Raw genomic sequence first — 13261 nt, 5'->3', positions numbered from 1 at the left:
GGTGTTTATGGCGCTGAAATCACCATCTTCCCAGCTTTCATGGACATTCAGACTTTCGTCAGAAAATCAATTTTCTTTCACAGTTTTGGCATTTTTCTGGGACATAGCCAATTTTTGCTACTTTTTGTGCTTTCATCCTCCTTCCAATTAGTGGTAGAAATGGCTGTGAAAGCAATACTTGATCCCAAAAAGCTACACATTTCTAAAACGTAGACACTCTTTTGTATTCACAAGGGGTCATTTGGGTAGATCCTTCATGGCTTTCCTATAGAAAGTAACAGTTGAATTTAAGAAAAATTGAAAATGAGTTAAAAAAAAAACAGCCATTTGTGCCAACCTTTTCACTTGTAACTTCTTCTAATTATGACAGATTTTTAAAAGCAAGAACCAAGAATAAGAGGAACCCAGAGACAATAACTGAGAAGCCTCTTGCAATGGTTTTTATTGTGTAAAAATCAATTGGTAAAATATAAAGAGTGGAAAATATTTATCAAGAACACCTACGTATTTCTAAAATGGGAGCGAAATATAGAGTTTAGAAGCAGTAGCTTTTTGCACATCTCTGATATTGTGGGTTCCCATCCTAGCATGTGAATTATAGGACATTTTTCAAAGTTACTCCTTTTTTACACATGGTCTTACATTTGGAAGGCAGAAATGCATAGAAAGTCAATAGGTAATAACAGTTGCTCTATAATTCAGTGTTCCCCTAAGTCTCCAGATAAAAATGGTACCTCACTTGTGTGAGTAGGCCTAGTGCCTGCGCCAGGAAAAGGTCTAAGAAGCAACGTGGACATATCACATTTTTCACATGAAAACTGATCCTTTTTACAGTGTGCCTAGTTGTGGATTTTAGACCCTAGCACAGCCAACACCTAAACACCCAGGGAAATCCAGATTGGGGCGACTTGTGTGGCTCTCACCAGGTTCAGTTACCCAGAATCCCCTACAATCCTCAAACTGTGAAAAAACACATTTTCCTCACATTTCTGCAGTGGAAAGTTATGGAATCTGCATGGATCCACAAAATTCTACCCACCCCGCATTCCCCAAAGTCTCCCAATAAAAATGGTACCTCATTTGTGTGGGTAGGCCTAGTGCCCGTGACAGGAAATGGTCCAAAACGCAACGTGGATACACCACATTTTTACAGTGGAAACTGACCCTTTTTAGGTCTCGTGGTCTGCGTTGCACTGCGCAGCAGTGCACGCGCAGGCAAAAGTCCTTTTGCCCGGGGTTCGGAAATGAACCCTGGAATTGAACACTCTCGTGCGTGTGTTTTTCCTATGGTCTTCTGTGATTGGGCTTTGAGTGTGTCTTTTCTTGTAACCGACCACGCAATAGGCCATAGGCGGTAGCGTTGCTCCGCCCATGGCCTATTGGTGTCTGTTACGCACACCAAAGCCCATATGTTTTCAATTATCATACCCAGACACGGGCGCGATAATTGAAAACATTTATCTCGCAGTGGCGGGTGCGCGCAGGGGTCCCTGTGTAGGGTTTCCTGCTCGGCGTTGAGTCACTACGCAGCAGAGTGTGATGAGGAAAAGCTGGCAGTTCCTGAGGAAGGCTGAGTCAGGAAGAACTTCCAGCAACTGTACTAAAACTTGTTGTACAGTGCCTGCGTCTCTGGGACTGGAGCGCGGCCAAGGCACGGAAGCAGTTCCCATGGACGGCAGCCTTCGAAAGGTGAGCGCTTGATGCAGAACGAGTTTCAAGTGACCACAGCGCGGCAGTCGGTTTATTATTGTTATTGATAATGCCATCAAAAGTTAGGAAGCGGGGATGCGGAAACTCATTAACGAGTCCCCCCCCCTCTCCAATGAAATAGCCGCAGTGATTACACAGCACTTGGCGGCCAGCGCTGAGAGCCAACGGCAGCTGTAATTCACCACTCGCTCCAGACAACCACAGCTCCCGGGCCCTGGCTGACTGATCAGAGCACACAGATTGGGTATCTACCACATCCTGATTTACTGATCTTGGGAAGCAAGTTCCTGTCCATCAATATTATTTTTCAGCTGATGCTTCAGCACCATACGCCGCCCCCAGTGGTATTCCCAGCTGCCCCTGCTGTACTGCCCTCCCCGCCGCGGAGCCCCAGCCTCTCCCGTGCCGCGGCTTGGAAACAGAGCCCGAGGGGAGGCCAGCGGAGCAGCCTTAGCGCCGTCCTGTTTGGTATCCCATCGGCTCTAGCCTCCCCGATCCCTGTCCTCTGAGGGTAGCCTCGGGCTATTGATCATCTTCGAGCAGTAGCGGCAGTACCAGCAGCCCCTCCTCCGGCTCCAGTCCTGCGGATAGCCCCGCCGAGGCCGCTGGTGTGTCCGGGCCTTCCGAGAGCTCTTCGAAGTTTGCAGGAATGGGGATGTGTCCCGAGTTAAGCGACTGGTGGACACAAGCAACGTAAATGCCAAGGATATGGCAGGCAGGAAGAGCACCCCTCTGCACTTCGCAGCCGGTAAGAGAAAGGGAGATGCATTGACAGGACAGCTCGGCCATTGTGTCTCTTGGTTTATATTGATCATAAATAGCTCCACTTGCGTATTTATTTATGTTATCTGCTGGTGTCTCTATCTTATAGATCACAAAACCTATTTGTCTGTCCAAATGTTTAGATTTTATAATAGACATACTCTGTGTCAACAATGAAGTGGTGTTATTCATTGCTGTCACTTCTTTGTATTGCATCATTTATATAGCTTTTGCTACCCCTGTATGGGATGCTGAAACGCTTGTGTACATGCACAGCATGCTCTGCCCTATCGGGTGTGTTGTTGGAACTAGATTATCTTTGTTTTGATTCTGTGTGGGAAATAGTTGCATGCCTTGCGTGAAGACCACCTGAGTGGTTTTATCGTGTTATGGGGTGCACCGGGTTGCTTTTATCTTGTTATGGGGCGCAGTGATTAGTAGTGTGAGAGAGATGTGCTGTTCATGATTTTCCAGTAGTTGACAACTTTGAGCTACTCTGCAGTCCCCTGACAAAGCCAATAGTGGCCTATGGGATTTGCCAATACTTGTTTTGTTATGGGGTTGGAGGCGGGCCAACCTAGACTGTGCGAGGGTGCAAGCAATGAGAGTAACAGTGGGAGGGGTCAACAGAACTGGAGATGTCAGGGGATCAGCAGGGCCAGGAAGTGGGGAGTCGTTAGCAAGACCACAGAGAGCAGGGGCAGTGTGGGAGTGTTCAGGAAAACCAGAGAGCAGAGACAGGGGTCTGCAAGATAACAGAGAGCGTTGGGGGGTCAGCAAAGCTACAGAGGGCCTTGACCCTCAAGACCACAGAGAGCTGGGGTAGAATGGGAGGCGTCCACAAGATCATGGAGAGTGGGGGATGATGGGAGGGATCAGCAAGGCCACGATTGAGGAGAGGGTAGGAGGGGACCGCAAAAGCATGGAGAGTGGGAGCAAGGGTGGGAGACAGGAGTATGATGACTGAGAGCTGGAGAGGGTGGCAAGCAACTCGATTGTGGGAGGGGGCGGGCCAACCAATGACATGAAGCTTGGAAGATGATTGCAAACACGTGCACTTGTATTGAGTGCTAAACCTATATTAAAAAGAAGTACCTCCAAAAGCGTGAGTGAAAGGACACTCAGCAATGAAGGTACCTACAGGGAAAGCAGAAACGCAGGAAGAAAAAAATGAAACTGCTAGGAATTGATTATGAGAAGAAAAGAAATTAGTAACTTTGAAGCTAACCTGTGCTAAGTATTTGGTGGGGTGTGAGAAGTTGGCCTGGTATATAATGCTCACTAATTCTAGTGATCACTTTGTACCATGCCAAGCAACCCTTATGATGATGGTTGTAATTCAACCTTGTAGACCAGTTATCCTAGTGGTAACGTGGACAAAGCAGTCTTAGGCTAAACTCTGAAAGGCATGTGAAGCCAGCTGTTATACCATACACAACCCCCTTGAATACCAAATGAAAGGGACACCACACAGATATATATTGAAAATATATATTGATTTATTAACTATTAAAATCCCCTGGACTCTTTATGAGCACAGAAGCACAAGCGTTAAATCACAAGACAGTTTAAAATACACAAAAGTTGCACAATATGGATGAGCCCTAGGGGCCACCTAAACCATATACTAAGAAAGTGGTATAAGAGATACCAGGAGGAAAGTGAAGAGGCCTAGGGCCTTGGGAATCGCTGGAGCTATTCGAGACTGGAGTTAACTAAGTCGGGAAAGGCCCACGGGACTCGGGTGCAGTGTTCAAAGTGCACGCACTTCGCAATACAAAGTCTATGGTGCATAAAAAGCACAAAGTTAGAAAGTTAGGAACCTTCCGAGTGACCTACGGAGCTGAAACTTAAAACACAGGCCCTTGGGATGTGTACCAGTGCAGGAGCACCGGCGGAGCTGAGTTACCTCACCCACAGGAAGCGGGTGCACAGGGTCGAAGTTGTGTCGGGTTTCGTCACGCTGGTCGATGGTGCTTGGAGCTGAAGATGCTGCAGGCGGCTCGATGAGAAGAGTTCCGGTGGATCCAAGGGTGGATCTGAAGATGTGAAGACCTGAAAGCAGAGGGGACAGTGTTCAAAGTCACTAGCCAGTGACTACCGTGGAACCAGATTGGAACCAGGCGATGTCGGGTGCAAACAGGCGTTGTCGGGTAGCTTCTTTCTGCAGCCACGTGGATACCCGGGGTCGAGGACGTCCAGGAGTCGGTCACGAGCTGTCCCACGTAGGCTTCTCGCTGTTGGCGGTGTCGGCGACCTGATCGGAGCAAACAGGCCTTGGCAAATGCAAGCCACGCAGAAGTTGAAAGATGCTGTTCACTCAGACCAGCAAGGTCAGAGCGGGTGCTCCTTTTCACAGGAGCTTGGGTAGGTCTGGAGCAACCAGACCTGCTGTTTAAATCTTCGGGTTCGTCGCCAAGATGGCCGCTGACCACGTGGCTAGTGGCCGGGATGGCGCGTCGAGTGGCACAATGCAAAAGGGCCCCACGCAGATCGTGGAGATGCTGGAGGGCTGATCTTCGGTGCAAGGGCTGCTCGGTGGTGGGGGTTCTCAATCCCCAAAGCACAACGTCGAGGATGCCTCAGAAGCTGCGCAGTCAGCTTTTCGGGTGTCTTTCAAGAGGTCCGGTCCCACGTCACTCGGTGCCTCCACGGGTCCCTTCTTCGCAGGGACTGTGGATCGGGCTCTGAGAGGTCTGGGAGTCTGGTTCTTGTCGGGCTCTGGGCTCGGTCTCCAGCGGGAGGCGGCGGCAAAGCAGACGTCGAGTTGCTGGTTGGTACCTGTGTTCACAGGGTGGCCACTCCTAGGCCACAAGGGAGATTCTCTTCAGTCTTCTGTGCAGCAGAATGTCGAAGTCCAGTCTTCTTCTTGTTTAAAGTTGATTTCAGGATGATCTGCTGTGCAATGGCACTGCTCCCCCTCTTATTCCCAATCTAGGGGGTGGATCACCTACTAGGTCCCTCCTCTGGGAGGAACCAGGAAGGGGGGCGGTTACACCCCCTTTCCTTTGTCCAGCTCCGTGCCAGGACTGGGGCTGGAAGGCCCCAGAACCGGTTTGGGCTGGCCTATGCACGGGGACACCTTGTGTGCCCCGGGCATGTCTGATTCTATTCAGCCCTGTCCTACCCAATACACAAAATCCTGTCTGGGGTGGTGCTCGCACCTCCCAAGGCAGGAAACCCTTTGTCCAGGCCACCATCTGCCGAGTTTCGGTCAGCAGCAGGAGGCCAGACTTGTGTCTGTGGTGGCAGCGTCCATTTTGTGAAGCTGAGGCTCTGTTTAACTTTAACCGGGGTTAAGGCTACACACATGTCGTGTCCCTCTAGAAGGGTGGAATGCTATCCCCGTCACCAGAATTGGCGAGGGGATAGTATTCCAATTCGTATGACACCTTACTTGACATGTTTTGATAAAGCCAAACCAAAGATAGCAAATAACCGCGAGGATTATAATGCACTTAAGAGTATATGGTATGGCAATATCCCGGAACAGCTTAGGGAGTGGTTCCCGACAGCTGCAGACAGGCTCAGCTCATGCTAGAGCACCATCTCACATATTTCCAAGCACTCTGCCTCCAGGATTGATGAGGCCTTCCATAGGAGTGGCTGATAGGAACATATGTGTCCAGTTTAGGGTTAGGCACAGACATACTGTACCTCAGTAAGAGGTGGTTACACCGACTTACCCCAGCTGAGTGATCAGCCAGTTGTGTCAAATATGGAGGCCAGGCCAGGGGTGGCACAATACGTGCTGCAGCCCCTGGTAGGCCTTGGATACACCTATGCCCTGGGCACCTAGGGTGCACTATTACAGGGGCTCATAAGGTGAACCAGTTCCAATTCGTAATGCACCTAGAGTGCATTGGCAGTAATTTAGAGAGAGAACAGCAGGCTGTGGGTCTGATTAGCAGGCCCACAGCCACATTAAGTCAGAAACCAGTGAAGCAAAAAGCAAAAATTTGGGGTGACCATAGGATAGCAGACCCTACTCTCCTACATAACCCCCCCCCCCAAACGCAGGGACATTAGACTAACCTTGACCAGTTGTGTCTTCATGTTCTAAGTGGAAGTACCTGGAGAGACCATCTGCGTTGCCATGGTCAGTCCCTGGGCGGTGCTCCACTGTAAAGTCCATTCCCTGTAGGGAAATGGACCACCTGAGTAGTTTGGGGTTTTCACCCTTCATCTGATTAAGCCATAGGAGGGGCTTATGGTCGGTCTGAATCTTGAAGTGAGTGCCAAATAAGTATGGTCTCAACTTCTTCAGGGCCCACACCACAGCAAAGGCCTCCCTCTCTATAGCTGACCAACGTTTCTCTCTGGGGGTCAGCCTTCTGCTAATGAAAGCAATGGGCTGGTCCTGGCCATCTACATTAAGCTGTGAAAGCACTGCTCCCACTCCCAACTCAGAAGCATCTGTTTGGACAATGAACTCTCTTGAGTAGTCAGGACTCTTCAGGATAGGTGCAGAGCACATGGCCTTCTTCAGGTCATCAAATGCCTTTTGACAGATTTCTGTCCACTGAACCTTTTGGGCATCTTCTTGGATGTCAGATCATTAAGAGGAGTCACAATGGACCCATAGTTCTTAACAAACTTCCTGTAGTACCCAGTCAGGCCCAAGAAAGCTCTGACCTGAGTCTGGGTAGTTGGAGGGGACCAGTCCTTGATGGTCTGGATCTTACTCTCCAGTGGTTGAACTTGGCCTCCACCTACAAGGTGGCCCAGGTATACAACCTTACTCTGCCCTATCTGGCACTTTGTTGCCTTGATAGTGAGGCCTGCCTTCTGCAGAGCCTCAAGCACTTCCTTCAGGTGGACCGGGTGATCCTCCCAGGTGGAGCTAAAGACAGCAATATCATCCAGATAAGCTGCACAAAAGTCATCCAACCCAGTGAGGACTTGATTCACCAACCTTTGGAAGGTGGCAGGTGCATTTTCAAACCAAAGGGCATCACCACAAACTGATAATGCCCACTAGGGGTAGAAAATGCTGTCTTGGCTTTAGACTCCTCAGCTAACCTGATTTGCCAGTAGCCAGCTGTCAAGTCAAATGTGCTCAAATATTTGGCAGAAGCCAACTTGTCAATGAGCTCATCTGCCCTTGGAATAGGGTGTGCATCTGTCCTGGTGACAGCATTGAGTCCTCTGTAATCCACACAGAACCTCATCTCTCTCTTGCCATCTTTGGTGTGAGGTTTGGGGACCAGAACCACTGGGCTAGCCCAGGGGCTCTCTGAAGGCTCAATGACACCTAATTCCAGCATCTTTTGCACCTCAGTCTTTATACAGTCCCTGACGTGGTCAGGTTGCCTGTAAATCTTGCTCTTTACAGGAAGACTGTCACCAGTGTCCACCACATGTGTACACCAGTTAGTCTGACTGGGTGTCAAGGAGAACATATGCCTGTATGCCTGTAGAACTTGTCTGCAGTCATGTTGCTGATGTTCAGTGAGGCTGCCACCTAAGGCCACACCATCAACTGAGCCATCCTCGGGGTTCTGAGTGAGCAGGTCTGGGAGAGGGTCACTCTCTTCCTCCTGTCCCTCATCTGTAGCCATGAGCAAGCCCATGTCTGCCCTGCTGACATATGCCTTCAATCTGTTCACATGGAGCACCCTGTGGGGGCTCCTGGGAGTTCCTAGGTCCACCAAGTAGGTAACCTCTCCCTTCTTTTCCAGAATTGTATGGGGTCCAGACCATTTGTCTTGGAGTGCTGCTGGGGCCACTGGCTCCAACACCCATACCTTCTGTCCAGGCTGAAATTCAACAAGGACAGCCTTTTGGTCATGCCAAGCTTTTTGTAATTCTTGGCTAGCCTCAAGGTTTTTAGATGCCTTTTCCATGTACTCTGCCATCCTGGAGCGGAGACCAAGTACATAGTCCACTATGTCCTGTTTAGGCTTTTTGAGAGGTAACTCCCATCCTTCCTTCACTAGACACAGGGGTCCTCTTACAGGGTGCCCAAACAACAATTCAAAGGGGCTGAAGCCAACCCCCTTTTGAGGGACCTCTCTGTAAGCGAACAAAAGGCAGGGCAGAAGGATGTCCCATCTTCGCCTGAGCTTTTCAGGTAATCCTTTAATCATGCCCTTTAGGGTCTTGTTAAATCTCTCAACAAGCCCATTGCATTGTGGGTGATAAGGAGTGGTGAACTTGTAGTTGACACCACATTCCTTCCACATAGCTGTCAAATATCCAGACATGAAGTTGGTATCTCTATCTGATATTACCTCCTTAGGAAACCCCACTCTGGAGAAAACTCCAAGTAAGGCCCTGGCCACAACAGGAGCTGTTGTGGTCCTAAGGGGAATTGCCTCTGGGTACCTGGTGGCATGATCCACTACCACCAGTATGAATCTGTGCCCAGATGCTGTAGGGGGATCCATTGGGCCAACAATATCAATCCCCACTCTTTCAAAGGGAACCCCCACCACAGGTAGTGGTATCAGGGGGGCCTTTGTTGTTCCACCTGCTTTACCACTGGCTTGGCAGGTTTCACAGGAGCGACAAAACTCCTTGGTGTCTTCAGACATGTGAGGCCAGTGAAAGTGAGGGACAAGCCTGTCCCAAGTCTTGTTCTGGCCTAGGTGTCCTGCTAAAGGAATATCATGGGCCAAGGTGAGTAGGAAGCCCCTAAATTGCAGAGGTATAACCAACCTCCTGGTAGCACCAGGCTTGGGGTCTCTAGCCTCTGAATAAAGGAGTCCATCGTCCCAATATACTTTATGGGCACCTTGAGCATTCCCAGCAGCCTCAGCAGCAGCCTGCTGTCTGAGGGGTTCAAGAGAAGGACAGGTTAACTGAGCCTGCCCCAAGTCTGCCCTAGAAGGTCCCCCTGTCCCCAGAAACTCAACCTGATCAGGTTCAAGTTCTTCAGGGACAGTTCCTTCAGGGGTCTCAAGATCAGTTTCCTGTGAAGCCTGATCCTCACTTGTAGGCAGTTGGGAAGGCGCAGCCTTAACCCTCCTGTTCTTCTTCTTGGGAGGTACTTGGTCCATTGTTCCAGGATCCAAGACCTGAGGTTCAGAGAGGCACTTTTTGGCCTGTGACCTGGTCACAGCAAGGACATGTGATGATATCCCTAACATCTCTGCATGAGTCCTGTACTCAACTTCTGACCATAGAGAGTTCTCCAGGTCATTGCCCAACAAACACTCTACTGGGAGATCAGCACTAACCACAACTTTCTTTAGGCCAGTTACCCCTCCCCAGGAAAAGTTAACAAGTGCCACACTATGGGTAGTAGTGACATTGCTGGCATTGGTCACCAGGTAATCATCGCCTGGCATGTATTGTCCAGGGTCCACAAAGTTAGGTGTCACCATAGTGACACTGGCACATGTGTCCCTGTAAGCTTGAGCCACTTTGTTGTTAATCAAAGGCGTCTGTCTGTATTTGCCCAGGTTACTGGGACTTATGTCAGGGGTCAAATCTATGTCCCCTTCACAAACCAGAACAGCCTGTGTAAGAGTTCTGACTAGGTCAGAATCTCCTTCAGTTCCCAAAGTGATTCCCACTAAACCCTTGGCTGAGGTCCAGCACTGCTAACTGTACTAGTGGGTGCAGGTGCCTTAGGGGCTGCAGTGCTGGGGGCTCCACCCTTTTTACACTCACTTGTCCAGTGAGAGGTGTTCTTACAAGTTTTACACCAGGGTTTCTTCTGACCTTCTTTCTTCTTCTTCTTGGAAGTTTGGGACCCACCCTCTGTCTCAGTTTGGGGCCCTGTTGAAGACTTCTGGTCTTTAGCTTTCTGCTCCCCACCCTTCTGGTCTGTTTTCTTCTGGTCACCACCCTGGTTCTGGTTCTGGTTCTTTTGCTTAACTCTGGTTCTTACCCATTTATCTGCCCTCTTTCCCAATTCTTGGGGAGAGGTCAAATCTGAGTCAACCAAATGTTGATGCAACTGCTGGTTCTGACAATTATTTAAAATTTGTTCTCTCATCAGCAAATTATACAATCCTTCATAGTCTGTAACCTTGCTTCCCAGCAACCATCCCTCCAGAGCCTTAGTGGCACACTCAACAAATTCAGACCAGTCCTGAGTCTGTGTCTTCTGGGTATCCCTGAACATTAACCTGTACTGTTCAGTGGTTAAGCCTAACCCATCAATCAGAGCACTCTTCAGGACCAGGTAGTTTCTAGAATCCCCATCACTAACTGTGAGGAGTCTGTCTCGGCCTCTACCTTCAAAGGAGAGCCACAAGATTGCTGCCCACTGCTCCTGAGGGATCTGCTGTACTCTGCAGGCTCTCTCCATTGCAGTAATCCATTTATGGATATCATCCCCAGCTTTGTAGGGGGGCACAATCTTACTCAGGTTTCTATTATCAAAAGACCTGTCTTTATCCTTGTGGATATTGCTGCCACCAGTGGGTTCTATTACCCCACTCTCTCTAGGCTGTCTTGCTCTAGCTAGTTTCTCCTTGGCCAGGGCAACCTCTAACTCTTGCCTCTGGATCCTAAGCTCAGCCTCTCTCATCTTGGCCTCATGTTCCCTTCTCTGAGGGCTAGTCATCTCCTTCCTGGAGTGACCATGAGAGCCTCTAGAGACATGGGAGGTATTGGATTCACCTGAGTGACTCCTCCTCCTCCTATGTCCCTGGTTAAGTCCACCTGGGGGTCTGAATGGGTTGTTACCTGATTCATTCCCAAGTTGACTTAAGTTAGCCTGGTTCAGTCTACTGACCAGCACCTGACTATCTCTGTCATCATCTGACTCACTGCTTTCCACCTCCTCCTCTTCCTCTTCCTCTTCCTCTACATCTACCTGAGGAGCTCCAGTGATGGGGGCTTCCTCATCTACCAGGATGATAGGGGCAGGGGTGTCTACAGTATCATCCTCTGAAGGATGGCCTCCTTCAGCATCCCCTGTGGGGTTTGCTTTAGAGGTCTTTAGAGCCTCAGACTGATCCAAGAGCTCTCTTAGGTGGTCTGTAGTAGGGGAAGGCCCTGTCTTCAGACCCCTTAAGACACAAAGCTGTCTTAATTCCTTAAAGGGAAAAATAGCAAACTGGGATGGTGCCCTTGGAGGGTCACTCTCAACAGGAGTAAGTCCACTGGACCCCTCTGTTCCAGACATTGCTCTAGTGTGGGTGGATGTGTTGCAATCTACCTACACTGGTGTTTACCTACTAAACCTATCTAGTAGTTGTAGCTAGGGTGTGCTACTCCCTTTGCTCTACAACAACTAAGTTCAGTAGAACTTAAGTATACTAGTCTTGTTTTATATGTACCTAGCAGGTACCTGTATGATCTTTCAAATGATAATCTCAAAGATTGTAATGGTAAAACAACAGCAAGCTCAGATCCCAATCCGCTGCTCACCAATGTGAGAAGTTGGCCTGGTATATAATGCTCACTAATTCTAGTGATCACTTTGTACCATGCCAAGCAACCCTTATGATGATGGTTGTAATTCAACCTTGTAGACCAGTTATCCTAGTGGTAACGTGGACAAAGCAGTCTTAGGCTAAACTCTGAAAGGCATGTGAAGCCAGCTGTTATACCATACACAACCCCCTTGAATACCAAATGAAAGGGACACCACACAGATATATATTGAAAATATATATTGATTTATTAACTATTAAAATCCCCTGGACTCTTTATGAGCACAGAAGCACAAGCGTTAAATCACAAGACAGTTTAAAATACACAAAAGTTGCACAATATGGATGAGCCCTAGGGGCCACCTAAACCATATACTAAGAAAGTGGTATAAGAGATACCAGGAGGAAAGTGAAGAGGCCTAGGGCCTTGGGAATCGCTGGAGCTATTCGAGACTGGAGTTAACTAAGTCGGGAAAGGCCCACGGGACTCGGGTGCAGTGTTCAAAGTGCACGCACTTCGCAATACAAAGTCTATGGTGCGTAAAAAGCACAAAGTTAGAAAGTTAGGAACCTTCCGAGTGACCTACGGAGCTGAAACTTAAAACACAGGCCCTTGGGATGTGTACCAGTGCAGGAGCACCGGCGGAGCTGAGTTACCTCACCCACAGGAAGCGGGTGCACAGGGTCGAAGTTGTGTCGGGTTTCGTCACGCTGGTCGATGGTGCTTGGAGCTGAAGATGCTGCAGGCGGCTCGATGAGAAGAGTTCCGGTGGATCCAAGGGTGCATCTGAAGATGTGAAGACCTGAAAGCAGAGGGGACAGTGTTCAAAGTCACTAGCCAGTGACTACCGTGGAACCAGATTGGAACCAGGCGATGTCGGGTGCAAACAGGCGTTGTCGGGTAGCTTCTTTCTGCAGCCACGTGGATACCCGGGGTCAAAGACGTCCAGGAGTCGGTCACGAGCTGTCCCACGTAGGCTTCTCGCTGTTGGCGGTGTCGGCGACCTGATCGGAGCAAACAGGCCTTGGCAAATGCAAGCCACGCAGAAGTTGAAAGATGCTGTTCACTCGGACCAGCAAGGTCAGAGCGGGTGCTCCTTTTCACAGGAGCTTGGGTAGGTCTGGAGCAACCAGACCTGCTGTTTAAATCTTCGGGTTCGTCGCCAAGATGGCCGCTGACCACGTGGCTAGTGGCCGGGATGGCGCGTCGAGTGGCACAATGCAAAAGGGCCCCACGCAGATCGTGGAGATGCTGGAGGGCTGATCTTCGGTGCAAGGGCTGCTCGGTGGTGGGGGTTCTCAATCCCCAAAGCACAAAGTCGAGGATGCCTCAGAAGCTGCGCAGTCAGCTTTTCGGGTGTCTTTCAAGAGGTCCGGTCCCACGTCACTCGGTGCCTCCACGGGTCCCTTCTTCGCAGGGACTGTGGATCGGGCTCTGAGAGGTCTGGGAGTCTGGT

This window comes from Lissotriton vulgaris, chromosome 3_2, assembly GCF_964263255.1.
Source record: "Lissotriton vulgaris chromosome 3_2, aLisVul1.2, whole genome shotgun sequence".
NCBI lineage: Eukaryota > Metazoa > Chordata > Amphibia > Caudata > Salamandridae > Lissotriton > Lissotriton vulgaris.
Note: the sequence above shows the minus strand (reverse complement) of the source record.